Below are 24,225 nucleotides of genomic sequence, written 5' to 3'. Positions count from 1 at the left end.
TTTAAAGCACATTCTTTAGCCCACGATGAATTGTTCTCTCGTGTGGCTTCTCCATTTGGTACTGTCATGTTAACTTACAAAGGCAACGTTCCATATTTAGTCTCTTTAGATGTTGCAAAAGCTTGACACGTGGTGTGTATGCCATACTGATAATTCTCCTCGTAACCTGGATCCGCCTCTTTAAACAGCGTCGCATTTTATTGTTCGCAATTGTGTTTGTTTTATACTGTAAGCGAGCTGTGTGATTTCATCAATACTCACGAGTGTTCCCTGACTATACAAACACGTGCGTCTTATTTGGTGTGGTGCACGTTTGTATGTAGCAAAAAATGTCATTTCGTCAGCGTGTGTCTGCATACACTTGCATGCCCTGCAGTACGTGTACATAATTAATGCAGTAAGGACTGCAATGCATAGCCTTGCATGGGACATATATTCCATGCACCCTCAGAGAAATGTTGTTTGTTATGAGCCTAATGTTTATCATTACATTTTTTTTTCGTTAAAGTTTCATCTCCATATAAAGCAGCTGTATACAGGCACGAGCTTCAGCAGCTTCCTCGTTGTTCCATTTTAAATAAAACACCAAGCCTACCCGAATCAATGATCTGTTTGCTATCATTACTGTTATGTGTTCTACGATGTACACAAGGACAGTAGTATACAAAAAATAGGGAGGGAATTGAATGCCCTGCCTGCATGGCTGCGCCGTTTCACAAGATCAGGCGCTGCGCTGTGAAGCTTCCTACCGGCCTGCAGAAATTCAAGGGAGCGTACAATAGCGTGGTTCAAGAGGACTTGTGGGGAATACTAGACACACTGGGTGTAAAAGATGGAGTCACTAATCGTTTAAAGGAAATCTATAAAACTAACAAGGTAGTTAAAAAGTGGGAAAAACAGGTATCCAAGCCCACAGTGGTGAAACGTGGACTTAGGCAGGGGTGCCCACTGTCACCCTTCTTATTCATGATGTACCTACAAGGATTAGAGGCCAAATTAGAGGCAAGGGGACTTGGCTTCAACCTCTCTTTAGTCAAACAAGGAAAACTCATTGATCAGGCACTACCAGCATTAATCTACGCAGATGATATAGTGCTAATGGCCGACAACAAGGAAGATTTGCAGAGGTTGATGGACATCTGCGGTAATGAGGGAGATAGGTTAGATTTTAGATTCAGTTAGGAAAAATCAGTAGTCATGATTTTTAATGATAACAAAGGTAGTGAGCTTAGAATACAGGAAGTCACGCTAGAGATAACAGATAAATACAAATAACTGGGCATATAGATAAGAATGGGACCAAGTACCTGAGGGAACACGAAATATGCGTGACGACTAAAGATAACAGGAATGCAGCAGTGATGAAAAATAGGGCACTGTGTAATTACAATAGGTATAATGTTGTGAGAGGAATATGGAAAGGGGTCATGGTTCCTGGGCTGACGTTCGGCAACGCAGTCTTGTGCATGAGGTCAGAAGTTCAAGCAAGATTAGAAATTAGGCAACGTGAAATATGTAGGCTTGCTTTAGGAGCTCACGGGAATACACCAAACCAGGGAGTACAAGGTGATATGGGATGGACATCATTTGATGGCAGGGAAGCTAGCTGCAAGATCAAATTTGAGAAGCGATTGGGAGAAATGGGGGAGGAGCGTTGGGCTATGAAGGTTTTCAGCTACTTGTACATGAAAAATGTCAATACAAAATGGAGGAAACGAACCAGGAAATTGACTGGTAAATACTTAGAAAACAGCAGGTGGCCAAACCAGAAAGAACTATCGGTTAAAAAAAACTGCAGGAAACGGAGACTGACATGTGGAGAATTGGCATGATTAAGTAGTCTGCACTAGAGATCTGTCGAACTTTTAAGCAGGAAATTGCCAAAGAAAGAATCTATGATAATACTCAGGGTAGTTCTCTAGTGTTTGAGGCAAGGACGGGAGTATTGCGAACCAAGACATATCGGGCCAAATATGAAGAGGTAGACGCAATATGCAGTGCGTGTGAAGAGAAAGAAAAAACTTCCAAACACTTGACAATGCTCTGTAAAGGGCTTCACCTTATAGTTCAAGATGATGGTGCAGAGTTTTTCAAAGCACTGGTGTTTAGGGACAGGGAGGGCAAAATAGACTTTAAGCGGGTAGACTTAACTAGAAGGAGGTTATCTGATTGGTGGCTAAAGTCAAGGCACGATTGAAAATTAAACCCTTCGCTTCAAAGTACCCGTCCAACTTTACTATTTGAAGGGGAAAAAAAATCTAGTGGTTAGTTTACTAAGCATTACGGCTAGGTGACGTTAGCCGCCGCCCGATCTAAAGGGTACGGCCACATCCATCCATCTATCCAGCCAAGAATATGCTCTCTGGCTTGTTGCTCCAGGCCTAGTCAGGTAGATTTTCTGGCCTCACCGTTGAATTGTTTGCTCGGCTTGTGGCTTGCAAACATTGCGGTTTTGGGCTTCGTATCATCTTGTTCCGTCATCATGTCCTCCAAGTGGAGGACATGTCGCAGTGTGAGGAGGGAGTACGACAAGGCGCTGATAGAATGAGCTATCAGTCTTACTAGGCAGGCGGTTGAGAGCGCACCGAGGCAGCTGACGCACACCAGCACTATCCGCTTCCTGTATAATACAGGCTAGGAAATTATAGAAACACAGAGCAGAAATCAACTCTTGTGCCTCTCTCATGCACTCACAAGGCAGAACCTGCTTCGAACACTGAGGACCGAGCTAAGCAACACCATGCATGACGATAAATCATGGTCTCCTATTGCAATAATGATTAAGGCACGCATGCAACTTAAACAATTGTCACGCAAGATGAATTCACAACACCATCGAAGTGAACCCAAGGCACGTGCTGATTATTATGTACGGTACAAGCGCTAAATTCATGCAGACGTTTAGTTGGCGCTGCAGTAGGCCTAGTTGAAGGAATGGCCACAGCTACTGCTGTGATGGAGAACGGGCTCATTAACATCTTCATGTAGATTAAAACGGCTTACCCCGAAATGGCTGGGAGTGTCACGCTATCCCTAGCAGTGGCACATGCAGTTGCATATTTAACGATTACAGAAATGGCGTACCGATTTCCAAAGCACCTATCAATACTTCCGTCAAGGCGTAGCACCAAACACTTTATCGCACATTTCGGGAAACATTCCTTTTTCTCCCTATCTGGTGGCTAGGCATGACTATGCCCAAGAATAGGCATGTTATTATGTATGTCGGAGGTATTTTCATCTGATCCCTGAAAAATTATTTCCCTAAACTCATGGAAAAAAAAGAAAATGGAATTCGCACCTGTCATCACATTGCACCCCATCACAGGAATGGGATCAGATTGGCCTGGCGCTCAATACTCCCTTACGCTTAATCAGAGCTCAGTCTGGCACCAGCTCCAGACAAAACCATTTATAATCTCCTGTCTGGCACATCTGTTTTACTCTGCTCTCTCTCAACCAGAGTGCACCATGTACCTGTGGTTCACCCCTGGTGGATCTTTTTCACTGTTTGTGAATTGCACACAAAGCCCTTACTGGTAGATCCTATTCCCAATTCTTCATTATTCTCATGGGAGGCCACTCTTTGGGCAGCTTACATCACGACATGTGCGTGTCATGATGTCAGTGCCGTCTTTTCTTTCTCTTTTGCTCCTTCCCTGTCCTGTGTTTCTGGTGTTGCGCTGCAAACAAGTGAAGATGTTAAAGAACACCAGATGTTCAAAATTTGCTTCTCTATAATATATCGCGGTTTTGGGAATTAAAACCCCAGATATATTGAAAGAAGATGCATGAAAAGGGAAGGATGATATTGGAAACTGGCAAAAAAGGGATGACAGACTTCTTAAGCTATGCTGCCATTGAGATTTTCAGCTGTTCACGCAATTCTCACACGTGGCTTTGATGCAGCTATGCACATATCACACAAGCATGCTGACTGTACAGTTAGTATAACTGCAACGTTCAATTTACCCAGCCTTCATGTACCCTCTATGACATTTCAGAACATCTGAGTCAGTGTTAGCATCAAGTTATGTTCTTCATGCTGGGGAACCAGTGTGAAGAGTTACCATTTCTACAGAATGAAGCCCTGTCTACCTGGAACAAGCTGCAAGATATATAACTAAACGGCCCTTTTCAGGGCCAGTCATTCTCTGTCCGGTTTGGATGCACCAACTCATTCCCTTTATCATCAACCCTCAATAAAACAAGCAAATGTTTGTACATGTGCAAGCAGTGTCATTCAATATCATAGGAAATGCTTGTGAAACAATTTCAAGGAGAATCGTTTTTCTGATCTCATAGTGAGGCATTAGGAACACCTTAGTCACACCAAATGCCATTATTCAATGAGAGAAACAAGAGAAATATTTCACTGGGAACTATTAAGTAAACAAAAAAATAAATGTTTTCAGATACTGCGAGATCATTTCATAAAAAAGCTCAGAAGTTGCTATGTGTGGCCACATTTAATCTGTGCAAGCATCGTGTGGTTACAAAATTCTGTACCAAACATAGGTTCAGCTTTCTGGAATAGACCGCGCTGCACAAGCTAGCTCAGTGCATGCACTTCTGTACCCTGCCAGAGAATATTTTTACCACCAGTATGTTGTAACGTGAAGTGAAATGGTGATTGCATACTAGGGCGCATCTGCAGGACCCCAATAAAGTTGTTTCACTTGATCGGTTGGTGTGCTGTAAGCAGAACATTTTCAAGAAAAATCGTATAGTTTGGAGGAGGACTTAAGCAAGGAAAGGTGTAGATAAAACACTGGATTCACTGGCATTATCCTCACCAAGTATAACATTGTTTTTCTGGTGAAGCTTTGTGTCTGAACAGTGAGCAGGATAAGCTGGTAAAAACATGCAAAATGGGAAGTCTAGCACAGCAATCTGTGCAGTACTGCTCATTCCATGGAGCATTAATTTCACAGGCTTTGCTCATTGTTAGCGTTAAGCCTATATTATGTCCACTGCAGGGTGGAAGCCCAATCAATGTTCCCTGTCCTGTATGAGCCAATTTCATATTATGGCTGATAATTTCTCGATCTCATTGGAACTAATCACCTGCCACCCTCTGCTACATTTCATGTGTCCTAATATAAATTAATTGACATTACTGACCTGTCATCCATCTTTTTTTCTCATTTCCAACTAATGCATTCATTTTTGATAAACTCTGCTTTCTTCCCATGTCTTAATATTATGCTAGCCTTTTTTCTTTTTTCTGAAACATTATCTTTGCTCAGAAGCTAGAAGTTATCAGAAAGAACATAACGACATTCTACCTCCTGAGCATATGGCATCATCAATACAAAAATGTAATAAAAGTGAGAAAACATCCGATCTATATAAGAGGCCCTAAAATACTGCAGGAGGCAACAAATAAACTGGTATTTGTATAAAGGCAGTGACAAAAACTTTGACTACTGTCACTTATTCTGATTCTTGGGACATCTTTTTTAGTACATCATAACACATAATTACACATTTACACAATTTACACAGAGGAATTGCGACCACGTGCATTGAGGCCACCCTTCAGAAGTCATGTGAGCAAAAGGATGAGGTAAGCCTTAAAAACCAGATTAAAAGACTAAAGGATGCTGGATATCCCAACAGCACCATCACACCCGTGTGCTAAACCCTCTTGCAGAAAGTCAAGTTAAACAAAACAGGACCAAAATAAAAACAGAATGACCAAAGATCTTTGCATGCTATACCGTACGTACATAAGGTGTTTGATAATATAAAGAAAATAGCGAGCCGATATGATTTTATCTTGTTATTTGCCATCCCTTGCAAGTTTTCAAAAGTGTGTGTACTAAAAAGCAACAGGAATAGCCATTATTTCACCATTCATCACGAGAATAGGTATACTGAATGCCAATATAATGTTGTGTATGAGATACTATTGACACGTGGAAACGTAAACATAAGACAAACTGGGCAATGCCCCAATGTTTGAGCAAGACAGCATGCTTAAAATGTTAAGAATGGCTATGGTAGTCGCATGGCCATACACTGTAAAGAATGTCAGTGCAGTTCTATGTTTCATAAAACACTGTTTTTGAAAAAAGCAAGAACAAGAAATGAAAGAGAGACTGTGAAAGCATTTTCTTGTCAGGAAGGCCATAGATCAGTGCATCAGTATACCTTCACTCATCCATTCGGAGAGAGAGTATTCTTTTCTCAGTTAAGATTATATTATCATGGTCTCACATGTCTCGTTGTGCATGAGCACTGTTCTTGTACTCTGTAAAAAAGTGGGCGTAGAATTTAGTTGGCAGTCAGCGCTCTTTCCTGTCCTTTTTGTCTCTTCCTGAACTTCTCTCACTGTTACTAGAACACAACCACGATGAACCAACTTGCCCAGATTAAGCTATTGTTGACGAAAAGTCAGAGCGTGAAAATACTTCAGGGGCTCAGAACCTCCTCACTACCCGTCTAGTTACGGCCCTGGTCTATGTGTTCCGAGAGTGAAGCACTAGTGGAGCTATCTAACTACCTAACGGTGAGGAGGGTTTGGGTATACTCGAGCTTGTTTCATGACATGGTGAGAGGTGGCAGGTTGTTGAAATAATATGCTGTGTGGGAGGTCAAGATTTTGATTGAGAACGCTGAGTATGAGCCAGTGACATTAGGCGTTCAAGACTTTTTGCGATATTCACTCTAGCATAGGACCTTGGTTGGTGGTTGACGTGTGCATTTGATCACATTGTAGTCTTCCATCATAATTTTTTTGCCACTTGGTGTCGACGCTCTTGAGTTGTACCAAAGTAATTAAGCATCCAGGTACAAGTATCTTCTGTCAGTGTTTCAATGAAGAGCTGAATATGAGTAATAGCTTCCATCGATACTTCTGGCATTGGTGTATGCACATTTCTTTTGAAGTTCTCTTGTAAAAAAGGCATTAAAGGTATGTTGTTGTGACTTTTTAGTGTTGGCCAGAACTGCTGGCGTGTCCGAACGGCTCTTCGATTGGTTGTGGTGTTGTCTTGTTCAGGGCCACAGAGCTTTCAGTTTTTTTTTATATTTGCCTTCACAGGAATGCCCTTTGCATGCTTCTTCAGTACTTTGTATTATTCCTAAAGCACTGACTTCCAGATTTTGATTGTGGCGCTTTAATCTAGTGTTCAACTTCACGCTAGCTTCATTTGCACGCAAAGCAAGAACTCAGGAGTAGGGTAACTTTTGCTATGGGTTTTCCCTTCTTCAGTCTACTGTATTTTTGCCTGTCTTGTCTAAGCGCTGACAGCCTCGTGCGACAGCTTTTTTTTTTGTGCACTTATTGTGTGCCAATGACTTATTTGCCTCCTCAGCTAAAGACTTTTTGTATTATAAGAGAAAGCTCCGTCTGTATTGCTTTTGTCATTTGCTGATGGTGTATCTTCAGTATCTTTTCTCAGTGTACACTATACTTGAATGGAAGAGCAGCATGACTACCTTCAGCTGTTAGCAGGCTTTTAGCTGCTGTAATACTGATTGATGCTCCTTTCTCGGGCGTTCTATTTTGGATGGTGGGCATGTCATTGCTTCTTTTAAACTTTAAAACTGCAGGTGCACCTTTTTCTGGTTACACCTGGTATATTTGTCTAGTGGTTATATATATATATATATATATATATATATATATATATATATATATATATATATATATATATATATATATATATAATATATTGCTAACTTGAGAAACAAGGCCTCTTTACGTTAGGTGCACATCAGGTGGGAAGAGTACTTCTATTACTTGCCAAGATTGTGGCCCCTTATGGTGGGAATCATAATGCACTGTTGATGTGTCAAATTCACATAGCATAATTCCAAGGCACTCGATCAATATCCAAGGAAAAAAATTATGTTCTTTTGCGTGAGTTTCAGCAACTCATAGTAATTTGTATGTAAATGAATACTTCATCATTCTTGGCTGTCATGTTTTATGGAAGCACATGTGCTTCGTTAATAACAAAAAAAAACACGCACGCTCACGCCACTGCAGTGGCGTGAGCGTGCGTGTTTTTTTTTGTTATTAACGATTTGCCCTATGCATTCACGTTTCTTCTTTTTTTTGTGTGTCGTACTTCTCGTATCGCGTAGCCTACCGTTTTGGGCACACGTAAAAAAAGTACATAAGAAAGATGCGTTCCACGCCGAAATTCGCGTTCGCAACGAGCTGGGCACCGACAGGGTGCCCTACGACGCCCACACACTCCGCAACACCTTACCAAACGTTCGCTGCGATGTTGTTGGGAATTCGTGTGGTCGTTGCATGAATATAGCGCGTGCGTGCGTGCACACGCGCGTCTCTGTGTTAGATCACGGCAACTGCATATGTTGTATGATTCAGTCACCATAACGCAACTGACGACTCCCGCTCTTCCCACACGTCAAGCAGCAGCAAGTGCCGTTAACCGTACTGTGCTGTGAACGCAAAACAGATTCGAATAGGTCGCGTAGATACCTAGCCCGACACATGATACGATAAGATTTGCGTCAGATATTCGACGTCTACATGCACGCGTAAGACAGCGGTATCCGCAGCAGCTTCGTCATACGTACGGATAGCACCGCATCGGACGTCACGTCTGACAGAGAAACTTGATCGGTAATTTTTTCTCACTTAAAAAGTCTACCTTGCACAACTTCAACCAACGATTATGCATTTCAACGAGCTGTGCATGGTTTAATGATTGATTGATTGATATGTGGGGTTTAACGTCCCAAAACCACAATATGATTATGAGAGACGCCGTAGTGGAGGGCTCCGGAAATTTCGACCACCTGGGGTTCTTTAACGTGCACCCAAATCTGAGCACACGGGCCTACAACATTTCCGCCTCCATCGGAAATGCAGCCGCTGCAGCCGGTATTCGAACCCGCGACCTGTGGGTCAGCAGCCGAGTACCTTAGCCACTAGACCGCCGCGGCAGGGCATGGTTTAATGACGAAAAGATAGTTCTAATATTGTGCCCGGCACATATATTACTCGACCTCTCTCTAACTTGAAAAATCGGCGCGTGAATTGGGGCCAGAACAGCGCCAAAAAGCAGCACACGCAGAAATTGGCTCATATTCTAATATTATGACATCGTGATGTTGACTTTTCAGCTGACGCCGGCAATAACGTTCAAACGGCGGGCCAATAATGCCGGTCTTATTGGATGGCTCCGCCCATATTTATTTTTTATTTATTTTTATTTATTTAAATACTCTCAATGCCATTTGCGGCGTTACAGAGAGGAGTGGTTACAAGTTAGAGATGGCAGTCTTGAATGATGCATGATCAGGGTTGCTGGCGATGGAGGCAGGAAGGTGGTTCCATTCGGATGAAGTCTTCGGCACGTAGGAGTGGAAGTATATGTTGGTATGGCAGAGTGGCACATGGACTTTGAAGTTATGGTCGATGCGAGATGAAACGTAAGAAGGTGACGAGAACAATGTGCCCTTTATTTCAGGATTCATAAAAAAAATTTTGTGAAAGAGACAGAGTCGGGCCTGTTTCCTCCTGTTAGAAAGGGTAGGAAGGTCTAGAGAATTTTTAATTGATGAGATGCTAGCGGTACGGGAGTAATTAGCGACAATGAAGCGAGCTGAGCGATTTTGGATGGCTTCCAGTGCATTAACAAGTGAACAAGAATGAGGATCCCAGATTGATGAGGCGTATTCGAGTTTAGATCTGACTAGTGTTTTATAAAGAAGAAGTTTTAATGAAACAGGTGCTAATGAAAAGTTACGGCGCAAGAAGCCGAGAGTGCGGTTAGCATTGTTAATCACATAACTGACATGATTATTCCATGTTAAATTGTTATCTATGTGAACACCAAGATATTTGTAAGTATTGACAGACGACAACAGAAAATTAGAAATTGAATAAACAGGGCTAGTGCAGTCAGTACTTCCTCGAGAGATCCTCATTATTTTGCACTTGCCAATATTTAGTTTCATTGACCAGAGTGAGCACCAAGATGTAATGTTGTCAAGATCAGATTGAAGTAGTGATGAATCATGAGAGTTAGTTATTATGCGGTAGATGACACAATCGTCGGCAAATAGCCTGATTGTTGATGTAATGCTGGATGGAAGGTCATTAATATAAATTAGAAAGAGTAAGGGTCCAAGGACAGAACCTTGCGGCACACCAGAGATTACTGAACAATTGCGTGAGTCATGATCGTTAGCTGTTACATGTTGGGTTCTGTTAGATAAGAAGCATTCGATCCATCGTAATGTGTTTGAGTCAATATTTAGCATGCTTAGTTTTAGTAGGAGTAAACGGTGAGAAACGGTGTCAAAAGCTTTTTGAAAATCAAGGAAAATGCAATCGATAATGGAGCCAGTGTCAGAAGCTGAAAATAAGTCGTTGGTGAAGAGAAGTAGTTGGGTTTCACATGAGTAGTGTTTCCTAAAGCCATGCTGACTGTTGTGAAAGAAGTTATTTTCTTCGAGAAATATAATTAAGTTAGAATAGATTATGTGTTCGAGAAGCTTACATGGAATACTAGTCAAAGTGATGGGCCTGTAGTTAGAAGGATTAGATGAGTCACCTGGTTTAGGCACAGGAACCACCTTCCCCGCCTTCCAGTCACTGGGCAATGAGGCATTTTGTAATGACTGTGAAAAGAGCTGTGAAAAAATGACTGAACAATAAGTGGCAGTCTGTTTGAGAAATTGGGGAGCGATTCCATCTATGCCAGGTGCCGAGGCTTTCATTTTTAATATGAGGTGAAATAGCCCCAATTGATCAATGATGATTGGTTCCATTCGGGGATATCCAGGATCGGCTTGAATTGGTAAATGATTGGAGTTGTCAACGGAAAATGATTTTTTAAATACGTCTTGCAAAGCCTCGCAGCACCTGTCACTTGCAATCGCCAAACCAAGTTCGTCACAAAGATCAATGTTCTTATTTTTTGGACCATTTACTAGACACCAAAACTTACGAGGGTTAGACTGTAGAAGAGAGGGAAGGGTATCGCTGAAGAAACTATGTTTAGCTACTGCATAAGCTTTTTTGTATTCTAATGTTGCGTTGTGATAAGCCGCCCATCTCTCCGTGGTGTCAGATGATGAAGCGCTGCGGTAAAGTCGTTTTTTTTTATTACGTAAGCGAAGAAGTGCTGATGTGAACCACGGAGAGCGGAACGCCGTTCGAACAGTTCGTAAAGGAACATAACAATCTATAAGTGAATTAAACTTATTTTTGAACGATACCCAGTTCTCCTCTACAGTGTTATCAGCGGCACATGCAATGTATTTTTCAGTGAAAACTTCCAACTCAGTACATATAGATGCATAATCAGCTTTCGCATAATCTTTTATAACTTTAGTTGCGTGCATAGGACGCTGTGGTTGCATTGCGCAGGTGAAGTGTACAATGCGATGATCACTAAGCCCGGGTAGGTAGTGAATCGATGAAATGACCGAAGGATTAGTTGTGAAAACCAAATCAAGTATATTTGAAGAAAATGCTGTGATGCGCGTGGGTTCATGGATTACTTGGGTTAAATTAAAATCATTGCATATGTTTAAAAAGCAATTACCTTCCGCTGAAAGACAGCTAGCCGTTCCATCCCCACTGCCCCAAGTAACTTCTGGGAAATTAAAATCGCCCATGACAAATATATGAGAATTTGGGTACCTGACAGAAACTGCGTGCAAACAGTCATGGAAGTTTTCGCAAAAGTCTGAGGGGCAGCGAGGCGGTCGGTAGCAAACGCACAAAATCACGTCCTGATACGCAAATCGAACGCACGCGCATACGATTTCTAGTGGCGAACTTATGGGAACAATATAAGAGGAAAATCTATCTGATATCGCGATAAGAACACCGCCCCCTGTTCTTGTTATTCGATCTGATCTGTAAAAATTGTAGGTGTTTTTGCAGTGTAAAACCTCAGTGTTGCGAATTTTACTTGACAACCAAGTTTCTGTTAACACTACTATGTCCGCAGAACAGTCATCAATTATAGAAGATAACTCGTCACGTTTACTTAGCACACTTCTAATATTTGTAAACAAGACTGAAACTGGTTCAGGTGTTGTGGCACGTTTAGTAGGTTGGGATTGCTAGGAAGAGGGAAGAACACTGCTAGGAATATTGGTACTTGAAGGGGAAAGTGAAGAAGTAAATTCACGGGTAAGTTCACAAACGCTGTCGGTTTGACTGCAGTAAACGAAGCATTTTTTGTTAATGAATAACTTGTTGTAACGCACTGCAAACTGTTGACCAGTCGACTTTCCGTACTCGTACAATTTTTTACGCGTGTTCCTAGTTTCTTTGCAAAAATCTTCACTTAAGCTGACACCGATACCTTTTAATTTGGCCTTATTTGCCATAATGCTTTCCTTAACCTTAAAATTAGAAAGCTTTACAATTACAGGACGGCACTTCTTATTTGCGTATGAACCAAGCCTATGCGCACGTGAAATGGCATCGGTCGGCAGTTGGAGACCTAGAGTGGACATAATCTCGCGAACCTTATCTTCGGACTGCGACCATGTTTCGGCTGCAGCATCAGGTATTCCGAAGAATAGAAGGTTTTCTCGCCGTGACCTATCCTCGAAATCATCTAGGCGTGAACGTAATTCAGCGTTCGCCCCACGAACAGTATCACTTATAGTTTGCTGCAGGTTACTTGGAGGCATTTTGTCGAAGGAATTTACACGAGCTTCTACAGCAACCAATCTTGAGTTAATATCTGACACAGTTTGCTCCAAAATCGCCTGACTGGACTTCAATTCATCAAGAACTGTTTTTAATTCTTTATGGCGTGCGTCAACGTGCGCATTAATTGCCTTCACGACTTCAGCCAGCTCATCAGGAAGACTAGAAGAATTATTGGGACCTGGATTGGATTCGACGTCACCACTCAAAAGCAATAGTTTCACAACATGAACACATTCGCAAATACATAAAAAAAAGTACACTTGGGCATGGTACAAGCAGCAGACACAGGTTGTTTGACTTTTTAGAGTGGCATGAGTGAAATTTACCAACCTGGAGTAGAAGAAAAAACGGGTTCTTAGTCGACTGCATAGCTGCTGCTCGACCATGCCCACTGAAGTCGCGCGGGGGATGACGGCTGCTTATAAACTTGTGGCTGGGTGATGACGATGCTGATGAGCATTCGGAGATTATCGGAGTGACAACAGGCAGGCTTGTTGTGCTATCAAACACGGGGCACTGCCAAGCATGATTCCAAGCCGAAGAAGAAGACTGCAGAAGCGTTGGCGGTCCGCCCTGAACAACATGCACCCGTGACGCGAGGCACCACGAAGAGAACCTCGCCGTGTCGTTCCAGTTGGAAGCGCCCTTTGAAGGTAGGTGAAAGCCGTCCGTTAGAGCTTCTTTGCAGGGGGCGGAAGCCAGCATCGTCAGCAACTGGAGTAGAAGAAAAAACGGGTTCTTAGTCGACTGCATAGCTGCTGCTCGACCATGCCCACTGAAGTCGCGCGGGGGATGACGGCTGCTTATAAACTTGTGGCTGGGTGATGACGATGCTGATGAGCATTCGGAGATTATCGGAGTGACAACAGGCAGGCTTGTTGTGCTATCAAACACGGGGCACTGCCAAGCATGATTCCAAGCCGAAGAAGAAGACTGCAGAAGCGTTGGCGGTCCGCCCTGAACAACATGCACCCGTGACGCGAGGCACCACGAAGAGAACCTCGCCGTGTCGTTCCAGTTGGAAGCGCCCTTTGAAGGTAGGTGAAAGCCGTCCGTTAGAGCTTCTTTGCAGGGGGCGGAAGCCAGCATCGTCAGCAACTGGAGTAGAAGAAAAAACGGGTTCTTAGTCGACTGCATAGCTGCTGCTCGACCATGCCCACTCCTGCTGCTCGACCATGCCCATATTGGCTGCTACTTGTACAACCTGGCCCGATGTGTCCGTTCTAATAGGCCGGCACAGCCTATATGGGCGAAAAGTTCTGAAAGCTGGCCCAATATAACCAATCTAATAGACTGGCACAGCCATCATTGGCGGAATGTAGTTAATGCTGGTCCAACATAGCCGTTCTATTCGGCTGGCAGAACCAATATTGGGGGTACGTTGTCAACGCTGGTCCAACGTCGCCGTTCTATTTGGCTGGCATAGCCAATCTTGGCGGTACGTTGTGAAAACTGGGCCGTTCATGGGCCAGGCAATGCCGATCTATCCCCAATATTGGGCCAACCTTCTGTGCTGCCTGGGTAGTTGTTGAGTCTCTAGCTGTGGAAATTCTAGTTGTGGAGTTTCTAGTTGCAGAGCTTGTTGTTGCGGAGTTTCTAGATGTGGTTTTTCTATTTGTAGAGTTTCTGGCTGTGGAGTTTCCAGTTGCGGAGTTACTAGTTGTGGAGTTTCTAGTTGTGAGGTTTGTAGTTGTGGAATTTCTAGTGGTGGAGTTTCTAGTTGTGGAGTCTCTAGTTGTGGAGTTTCTAGTTGTGGAGTTTCTAGTGGTGAACTCTCAAGTTGTGGAGTTTCTAGTTGTGGAGTATCTATATGTTGGGTTTCAAGTTGTGGAGTTTTAAGTTGTGGAGTGTCCATTTGTGGAGTTTCTAGTTGTGAAGTTTCTAGTGTGAGTTTTTGGTTTTCGAGTATCTAGTTGTAGATTTTCTATTTTCAGAGTTCCTAGGTTTGGGGTTTCTAGTTGTGGAAATTCTAGCTGTGGAGTTTCTACTTATGGAATCTCTAGTCGTGGAGTTGATAGTTGTGTAGTTTCATTCTGAGGAGTTTCTAAATGCAAAGTCTCTAGTTGTGCAGTCTCTAGTTGTGGAGTTTCTTGTTGGGGAGATTCTAGTTGTGAAGTTTCTAGTTGTGGATTTTCTAGTTGCGGAGTTTCAAGTTGGGGAGTTTCCAGTTGGGGAGTTTTTACTTGAGTTTATATATGTGGATTTTTTAGTTGCAGAGTTTCGAGTTGCAGAGTTTCAAGTTGTGGAGTTTCTAGTTGCGGAGTTTCTAGCTGCGGAGTTTCTGGTTGCGGAGTCTCTAGTTGTGCAGTCTCTAGTTGTTGAGTTTCTAGTTGTGAAGTTTATAGTTGAGGGGTTTCTAGCTGTGGAGTTTATAGTGGCGGAGTTTCTGTTTGCAGAGTTTCTAGTTGCGGAGTTTCTAGTTGCAGAGTTTCTAGTTGTTGAGTTTCTAGTTGTCGGGTTTCCAGTTGCGGAGTTTCTAGTTGTGGAGTGTCTAGTTGTGTAGCTTTTAGTTGAGGAGTTCCTAGTTGTTGAGTCTCTAGCTGTTGAAATTCTAGTTGTGGAGTTTCTAGTTGGAGAGTTTGTTGTTTCGGAGTTTCTAGATGTGGTGTTTCTAGTTGTGGAGTTTCTTGCTGTGGAGTTTCCAGTTGCGGAGTTTCTAGTTGTTGAGTTTCTAGTTGTGAGGTTCGTAATTGTGGAGTTTCTAGTGGTGGAGTTTCTAGTTGTGGAGTCTCTAGTTGTGGAGTTTCTAGTTGTGGGGTTTCTAGTTGCGAACTCTCAAGCTGTGGAGTTTCTAGTTGTGGAATTTCTAGCTGCGGAGTTTCTAGTTATCGAGTTTCTAGTTGACGAGTTTCTATTTGTGAAGTCTCAAGTTGTGGAGTTTCTAGCTGTGGAGTTTCTAGTTGCGGAGTTTCTAGTTGCAGAGTTTCTAGTTGTGGAGATTCTAGTTGCCAAGTTTCTTGTTGCGAAGTCTCAAGTTGTGGAGTTTCTAGCTGTGTAGTTTCTAGTTGTGGAGTTTCTAGTTGTGGAGTTTCTAGTTGTTGAGTTTCTAGTTGTCGGGTTTCTAGTTGTGGAGTTTCTAGTTGTGGAATTTGTAGTTGTGGAGTATCTAGTTGTGGTGTTTCAAGTTGTGGAGTTTCTAGCTGTGGAGTTTCTAGTTGCGGAGTTTCTAGTTGCAGAGTTTGTAGTTGCGGAGTTTTCTAGTTGTGGAGCTTCTAGTGGCGGAGTTTCATGTTGTGGAGTTTCTAGTTGCGGAGTTACTAGGTGTGGAGTTTCTAGTGGCGGAGTCTCTAGTTGTGCAGTCTCTAGTTGTTGAGTTGCTAGTTGTTAAGTTTCTAGTTGTGGGATTTCTAGCTGTGGAGTTTCTAGTTGCGGAGTTTCTAGTTGCAGAGTTTCTAGTTGCGGAGTTTCTAGTGTCTGAGATTCTAGTTGTGAAGTTTCTAGTGGGGAGTTTCTATTTGAGGAGTTTCTAGTTGTGGAGTTTCTAGTTGCGGAATTTGTAATTGCGGAGTATCTAGTTGTGGTGTTTCAAGTTGTGGAGTCTGTAGATGTGGAGTATCTATTTGATGGGTTTCAAGTTGTGGAGTTTCTAGTTGTGGAGTTTCTAGCTGTTGAGTTTCTAGTGGTTGAGTTTCCAGTTGACGAATTTCTATTTGCGAAGCCTCAAGTTGTGGAGTTTCTAGCTGTAAAGTTTCTAGTTGCAGAGTTTCTAGTTGTGGAGTTTCCAGTTGTGGAGTTTCTAGTTGTGGAATTTCAATCTGTGTAGTTTCTTGTTGTGGAGTCTCAATTTTGGAGTTCCTAGTTGTGGAGTCTCTAGTTGTGGAGTTTCTAGTTGTGGAGTGTCTGTTTGTGGAGTTTCTAGTTGTGAAGTTTCTAGTTGTATATTTTCTAGTTGGAGTTTTTGGTTTTCGAGTTCCTTGTTGTAAATTTTCTATTTGCAGAGTTCCTAGTTGTGGAGTTTCTAGTTGTGGGGTTTGTAGTTGTGGAGTTTCTTGTTGGGGAGTTTCTAGTTGTAGAGTTTCTGGCTGTGGAGTTTCCAGTTGCGGAGTTTCTAGTTGCGAAGTTTCCAGTTGGGTAGTTTCTACTTGAGTTTATAGTTGTGGATTTTCTAGTTGCAGAGTTTCGAGTTGCAGAGTTTCAAGTTGTGGAGTTTCTAGTTGCGGAGTTTCTAGCTGCGGAGTTTCTAGTTGCGGAGTATCTAGTTGTGCAGTCTCTTGTTGTTGAGTTTCTAGTTGTGAAGTTTATAGTTAAGGGGTTTCTAGTTGAGGAGTTTCTAGTTGCGGAGTTTCTATTTGCAGAGTTTCTATTTGCGAAGTCTCAAGTTGTGGAGTTTCTAGCTGTAAAGTTTCTAGTTGCAGAGTTTCTAGTTGTGGAGTTTCCAGTTGTGGAGTTTCTAGTTGTGGAATTTCAATCTGTGTAGTTTCTAGTTGTGGAGTCTCAATTTTGGAGTTTCTAGTTGTTGAGTTTCTAGTTGTCGGGTTTCTACTTGCGGAGTTTCTAGTTGTGGAGTGTCTAGTTGAGGAGCTTTTAGTTGAGGAGTTTCTAGTTGTTGAGTCTCTAGCTGTGGAAATTCTAGTTGTGGAGTTTCTAGTTGCAGAGTTTGTTGTGGCGGAGTTTCTAGATGTGGTGTTTCTAGTTGTGGAGTATCTAGTGTTGGTGTTTCAAGTTGTGGAGTTTCTAGCTGTGGAGTTTCTAGTTGCGGAGTTTCTAGTTGCAGAGTTTGTAGTTGCGGAGTTTTCTAGTTGTGGAGCTTCTAGTGGCGGAGTTTCAAGTTGTGGAGTTTTTAGTGGCGGATTTACTAGCTGTGGAGTTTCTAGTTGCAGAGATTCTAGTTGTGAAGTTTCTAGTGGGGAGTTTCTAGTTGAGGAGTTTCTAGTTGTGGAGTTTCTAGTTGCGGAATTTGTAATTGTGGAGTATCTAGTTGTGGTGTTTCAAGTTGTGGAGTCTGTAGTTGTGGAGTATCTAATTGTTGGGTTTCAAGTTGTGGAGTTTCTAGTTGTGGAGTTTCTAGCTGTGGAGTTTCTAGTGGTTGAGTTTCCAGTTGACGAGTTTCTATTTGCGAAGTCTCAAGTTGTGGAGTTTCTAGCTGTAAAGTTTCTAGTTGCAGAGTTTCTTGTTGCGGAGTTTCCAGTTGTGGAGTTTCTAGTTGTGGAATTTCAATCTGTGTAGTTTCTAGTTGTGGAGTCTCAATTTTGGAGTTCCTAGTTGTGGAGTCTCTAGTTGTGGAGTTTCTATTTGTGGAGTGTCTATTTGCAGAGTTTCTAGTTGTGGAGTTTCTAGTTGTGGGGTTTGTAGTTGTGGAAATTTTAGCTGTGGAGTTTCTACTTATGGAATCTCTAGTCGTGGAGTTTCTAGTTTTGTAGTTTCTATCTGAGGAGTTTCTAAATGCAAAGTCTCTAGTTGTGCAGTCTCTAGTTGTGGAGTTTCTAGTTGTGGAGTTTCTAGTTGTGGAGTTTCTAGTTGGGGAGTTTTTAGATGCGGAGTTTCTAGTTGTGGAGTTTCTAGTTGCGGAATTTGTAGTTGTGGAGTATCTATTTGTCGGGTTTCAGGTTGTGGAGTTTCTAGTTGTGGAGTTTCTAGCTGTGGAGTTTCTAGTGGTTGAGTTTCCAGTTGACGAGTTTCTATTTGCGAAGTCTCAAGTTGTGGAGTTTCTAACTGTAAAGTTTGTAGTTGCAGAGTTTCTAGTTGCGAAGTTTCCAGTTGTGGAGTTTCTAGTTGTTTAGATTCAAGTTGCCAAGTGTTTCTTGTTGCGAAGTCTCAAGTTGTGGAGTTTCTAGCTGTGGAGTTTCTAGTTGTGAGTTTCCAGTTGTGGAGTTTCTAGTGGTGGAGTTTCTAGTTGTGGAATTTGTAGTTGTGGAGAATCTAGTTGTGGAGTTTCTAGTTGTGGAGTTTCTAGTTGTGGAGTTTTTGTTGTGGAGTTTCAAGTTGAGGAATTTATAGGTGTGGAATTTCTAGTTGTTGAGTTTCTAGTTGTCGGGTTTCAAGTGTCAGAGTTTCTAGTTGTGGAGCTTTTAGTTGAGGAGCCTCTAGTAGTTGAGTCTCTAGCTGTGGAAATTCTTGTTGTGGAGTTTCTGGTTGCAGAGTTTGTTGTTGCGGAGTTTCTAGATGTGGTGTTTCTTGTTGTGGAGTTTCTAGTTGTGGAATTTGTAGTTGTGGAGTATCTAGTTGCAGAGTTTCTAGTTGCGGAGTTTCTAGTTGCAGAGATTCTAGTTGTGAAGTTTCTAGTGGGGAGTTTCTAGTTGAGGAGTTTCTAGTTGTGGTGTTTCTAGTAGCGGAATTTGTAATTGTGGAGTATCTAGTTGTGGTGTTTCAAGTTGTGGAGTCTGTAGTTGTGGAGTATCTATTTGTTGGGTTTTAAGTTGTGGAGTTTCTAGTTGTGGAGTTTCTAGCTGTGGAGTTTCTAGTGGTTGAGTTTCCAGTTGACGAATTTCTATTTGCGAAGTCTCAAGTTGTGGAGTTTCTAGCTGTAAAGTTTCTAGTTGCAGAGTTTCTAGTTGTGGAGTTTCCAGTTGTGGAGTTTCTAGTTGTGGAATTTCAATCTGTGTAGTTTCTAGTTGTGGAGTCTCAATTTTGGAGTTCCTAGTTGTGGAGTCTCTAGTTGTGGAGTTTCTAGTTGTGGAGTGTCTGTTTGTTGAGTTTCTAGTTGTGAAGTTTCTAGTTGTATATTTTCTAGTTGGAGTTTTAGTTTTCGAGTTCCTTGTTGTAAATTTTCTATTTGCAGAGTTCCTAGTTGTGGAGTTTCTAGTTGTGGGGTTTGTAGTTGTGGAGTTTCTTGTTGGGGAGATTCTAGTTGTAGAGTTTCTGGCTGTGGAGTTTCCAGTTGCGGAGTTTCTAGTTGCGAAGTTTCCAGTTGGGTAGTTTCTACTTGAGTTTATAGTTGTGGATTTTCTAGTTGCAGAGTTTCGAGTTGCAGAGTTTCAAGTTGTGGAGTTTCTAGTTGCGGAGTTTCTAGCTGCGGAGTTTCTAGTTGCGGAGTATCTAGTTGTGCAGTCTCTAGTTGTTGAGTTTCTAGTTGTGAAGTTTATAGTTAAGGGGTTTCTAGTTGAGGAGTTTCTAGTTGCGGAGTTTCTATTTGCAGAGTTTCTAGTTGCGGAGTTTTAGCTACAAAGTTTCTAGTTGTGGAGTTTCAAGTTGGGGAATTTCTAGTTGCGGAGTTTCCAGTTGTGGAGTTTCTAGTTGTGGAGTTTCTAGTTGTGGAGTTTTAGTTGTGGAGTTTTAAGTTGAGGAATTTATAGGTTTGGAGTTTGTAGTTGTTGAGTTTCTAGTTGTCGGGTTTCTAGTTGCGGAGTTTCTAGTTGTGGAGTGTCTATTTGTGGAGCTTTTAGTTGAGGAGTCTCTAGTTGTTGAGTCTCTAGCTGTGGAAATTCTAGTTGTGGAGTTTCTAGTTGCAGAGCTTGTTGTTGCGGAGTTTCTAGATGTGGTTTTTCTAGTTGTAGAGTTTCTGGCTGTGGAGTTACCAGTTGCGGAGTTTCTAGTTGTGGAGTTTCTAGTTGTGAGGTTTGTAGTTGTGGAATTTCTAGTGGTGGAGTTTCTAGTTGTGGAGTCTCTAGTTGTGGAGCTTCTAGTTGTGGAGTTTCTAGTGGTGAACTCTCAAGTTGTGGAGTTTCTAGTTGTGGAGTTTCTAGCTGTAGAGTTTCTAGTTGTTGAGTTTCTAGTTGACGAGTTTCTATTTGCGAAGTCTCAAGTTGTGGAGTTTCTAGCTGTGGAGTTTCTAGTTGCGGAGTTTGTAGTTGCGGAGTTTCTAGTTGCAGAGTTTCTAGTTGTGGAGATTCTAGTTGCCGAGTTTCTTGTTGCGAAGTCTTAAGTTGTGGAGTTTCAAGTTGTGGAGTTTCTAGTTGCGGAGTTACTAGCTGTGGAGTTTCTAGTTGCGCAGTCTCTAGTTGTGCAGTCTCTAGTTGTTGAGTTGCTAGTTGTGAAGTGTATAGTTGTGGAATTTCTAGCTGTGGAGTTTCTAGATGCGGAGTTTCTAGTTGCACAGTTTCTAGTTTCGGAGTTTCTAGTTGCAGAGATTCTAGTTGTGGAGTTTCTAGTTGGGGAGTTTTTAGTTGCGGAGTTTCAAGTTGTGGAGTTTCTAGTTGCGGAGTTTCTAGCTGCGGAGTTTCTGGTTGCGGAGTCCCTAGTTGTGCAGTCTCTAGTTGTTGAGTTTCTAGTTGTGAAGTTTATAGTTGAGGGGTTTCTAGCTGTGGAGTTTCTAGTTGCGGAGTTTCTATTTGCAGAGTTTCTAGTTGCGGAGTTTCTTGTTGCAGAGTTTCTAGTTGTGGAGTTCCTAGTTGGGGAGTTTCTAGTTGCGGAGTTTCTAGTTGTGGAGTTTCTTGCAGTGGAGTTTTAGTTGTGGAGTTTCAAGTTGAGGAATTTTTAGGTGTGGAGTTTCTAGTTGTTGAGTTTCTAGTTGTCGGGTTCTACTTGCGGAGTTTCTAGTTGTGGAGTGTCTAGTTGTGGAGCTTTTAGTTGAGGAGTTTCTAGTTGTTGAGTCTCTAGCTGTGGAAATTCTAGTTGTGGAGTTTCTAGTTGCAGAGCTTGTTGTTGCGGAGTTTCTAGATGTGGTTTTTCTAGTTGTAGAGTTTCTGGCTGTGGAGTTACCAGTTGCGGAGTTTCTAGTTGTGGAGTTTCTAGTTGTGAGGTTTGTAGTTGTGGAATTTCTAGTGGTGGAGTTTCTAGTTGTGGAGTCTCTAGTTGTGGAGCTTCTAGTTGTGGAGTTTCTAGTGGTGAACTCTCAAGTTGTGGAGTTTCTAGTTGTGGAGTTTCTAGCTGTAGAGTTTCTAGTTGTTGAGTTTCTAGTTGACGAGTTTCTTTTTGCGAAGTCTCAAGTTGTGGAGTTTCTAGCTGTGGAGTTTCTAGTTGCGGAGTTTGTAGTTGCGGAGTTTCTAGTTGCAGAGTTTCTAGTTGTGGAGATTCTAGTTGCCGAGTTTCTTGTTGCGAAGTCTTAAGTTGTGGAGTTTCAAGTTGTGGAGTTTCTAGTTGCGGAGTTACTAGCTGTGGAGTTTCTAGTTGCGCAGTCTCTAGTTGTGCAGTCTCTAGTTGTTGAGTTGCTAGTTGTGAAGTGTATAGTTGTGGAGTTTCTAGCTGTGGAGTTTCTAGATGCGGAGTTTCTAGTTGCACAGTTTCTAGTTTCGGAGTGTCTAGTTGCAGAGATTCTAGTTGTGGAGTTTCTAGTTGGGGAGTTTTTAGTTGCGGAGTTTATAGTTGTGGAGTTTCTAGTTGCGGAATTTGTAGTTGTGGAGTATCTAGTTGTGATGTTTCAAGTTGTGGAGTATCTATTTGTCGGGTTTCAAGTTGTGGAGTTTCTAGTTGTGGAGTTTCTAGCTGTGGAGTTTCTAGTGGTTGAGTTTCCAGTTGACAAGTTTCTATTTGCGAAGTCTCAAGTTGTGGAGTTTCTAACTGTAAAGTTTGTAGTTGCAGAGTTTCCAGTTGCGAAGTTTCAAGTTGTGGAGTTTCTAGTTGTTTAGATTCAAGTTGCCAAGTTTCTTGTTGCGAAGTCTCAAGTTGTGGAGTTTCTAGTTGTGAGTTTCCAGTTGTGGAGTTTCTAGTTGTGGAGTTTCTAGTTGTGGAATTTGTAGTTGTGGAGAATCTAGTTGTGGAGTTTCTAGTTGTGGAGTTTCTAGTTGTGGAGTTTTAGTTGTGGAGTTTCAAGTTGAGGAATTTATAGGTGTGGAGTTTCTAGTTGTTGAGTTTCTAGTTGTCGGGTTTCAAGTGTCAGAGTTTCTAGTTGTGGAGCTTTTAGTTGAGGAGCCTCTAGTTGTTGAGTCTCTAGCTGTGGAAATTCTAGTCGTGGAGTTTCTGGTTGCAGAGTTTGTTGTTGCGGAGTTTCTAGATGTGGTGTTTCTTGTTGTGGAGTTTCTAGTTGTGGAATTTGTAGTTGTGGAGTATCTAGTTGCAGAGTTTCTAGTTGCGGAGTTTCTAGTTGCAGAGATTCTAGTTGTGAAGTTTCTAGTGGGGAGTTTCTAGTTGAGGAGTTTCTAGTTGTGGTGTTTCTAGTAGCGGAATTTGTAATTGTGGAGTATCTAGTTGTGATGTTTCAAGTTGTGGAGTCTGTAGTTGTGGAGTATCTATTTGTTGGGTTTTAAGTTGTGGAGTTTCTAGTTGTGGAGTTTCTAGCTGTGGAGTTTCTAGTGGTTGAGTTTCCAGTTGACGAATTTCTATTTGCGAAGTCTCAAGTTGTGGAGTTTCTAGCTGTAAAGTTTCTAGTTGCAGAGTTTCTAGTTGTGGAGTTTCCAGTTGTGGAGTTTCTAGTTGTGGAATTTCAATCTGTGTAGTTTCTAGTTGTGGAGTCTCAATTTTGGAGTTCCTAGTTGTGGAGTCTCTAGTTGTGGAGTTTCTAGTTGTGGAGTGTCTGTTTGTGGAGTTTCTAGTTGTGAAGTTTCTAGTTGTATATTTTCTAGTTGGAGTTTTTAGTTTTCGAGTTCCTTGTTGTAAATTTTCTATTTGCAGAGTTCCTAGTTGTGGAGTTTCTAGTTGTGGGGTTTGTAGTTGTGGAGTTTCTTGTTGGGGAGTTTCTAGTTGTAGAGTTTCTGGCTGTGGAGTTTCCAGTTGCGGAGTTTCTAGTTGCGAAGTTTCCAGTTGGGTAGTTTCTACTTGAGTTTATAGTTGTGGATTTTCTAGTTGCAGAGTTTCGAGTTGCAGAGTTTCAAGTTGTGGAGTTTCTAGTTGCGGAGTTTCTAGCTGCGGAGTTTCTAGTTGCGGAGTATCTAGTTGTGCAGTCTCTAGTTGTTGAGTTTCTAGTTGTGAAGTTTATAGTTAAGGGGTTTCTAGTTGAGGAGTTTCTAGTTGCGGAGTTTCTATTTGCAGAGTTTCTAGTTGCGAAGTTTTAGCTGCAGAGTTTCTAGTTGTGGAGTTTCAAGTTGGGGAATTTCTAGTTGCGGAGTTTCCAGTTGTGGAGTTTCTAGTTGTGGAGTTTCTAGTTGTGGAGTTTTAGTTGTGGAGTTTTAAGTTGAGGAATTTATAGGTGTGGAGTTTGTAGTTGTTGAGTTTCTAGTTGTCGGGTTTCTAGTTGCGGAGTTTCTAGTTGTGGAGTGTCTATTTGTGGAGCTTTTAGTTGAGGAGTCTCTAGTTGTTGAGTCTCTAGCTGTGGAAATTCTAGTTGTGGAGTTTCTAGTTGCAGAGCTTGTTGTTGCGGAGTTTCTAGATGTGGTTTTTCTAGTTGTAGAGTTTCTGGCTGTGGAGTTACCAGTTGCGGAGTTTCTAGTTGTGGAGTTTCTAGTTGTGAGGTTTGTAGTTGTGGAATTTCTAGTGGTGGAGTTTCTAGTTGTGGAGTTTCTAGTTGTGGAGCTTCTAGTTGTGGAGTTTCTAGTGGTGAACTCTCAAGTTGTGGAGTTTCTAGTTGTGGAGTTTTGTAGCTGTAGAGTTTCTAGTTGTTGAGTTTCTAGTTGACGAGTTTCTATTTGCGAAGTCTCAAGTTGTGGAGTTTCTAGCTGTGGAGTTTCTAGTTGCGGAGTTTGTAGTTGCGGAGTTTGTAGTTGCGGAGTTTCTAGTTGCAGAGTTTCTAGTTGTGGAGATTCTAGTTGCCGAGTTTCTTGTTGCGAAGTCTTAAGTTGTGGAGTTTCAAGTTGTGGAGTTTCTAGTTG

Source organism: Rhipicephalus microplus, chromosome 8 (genome assembly GCF_043290135.1).
Source record: "Rhipicephalus microplus isolate Deutch F79 chromosome 8, USDA_Rmic, whole genome shotgun sequence".
NCBI lineage: Eukaryota > Metazoa > Arthropoda > Arachnida > Ixodida > Ixodidae > Rhipicephalus > Rhipicephalus microplus.
Note: the sequence above shows the minus strand (reverse complement) of the source record.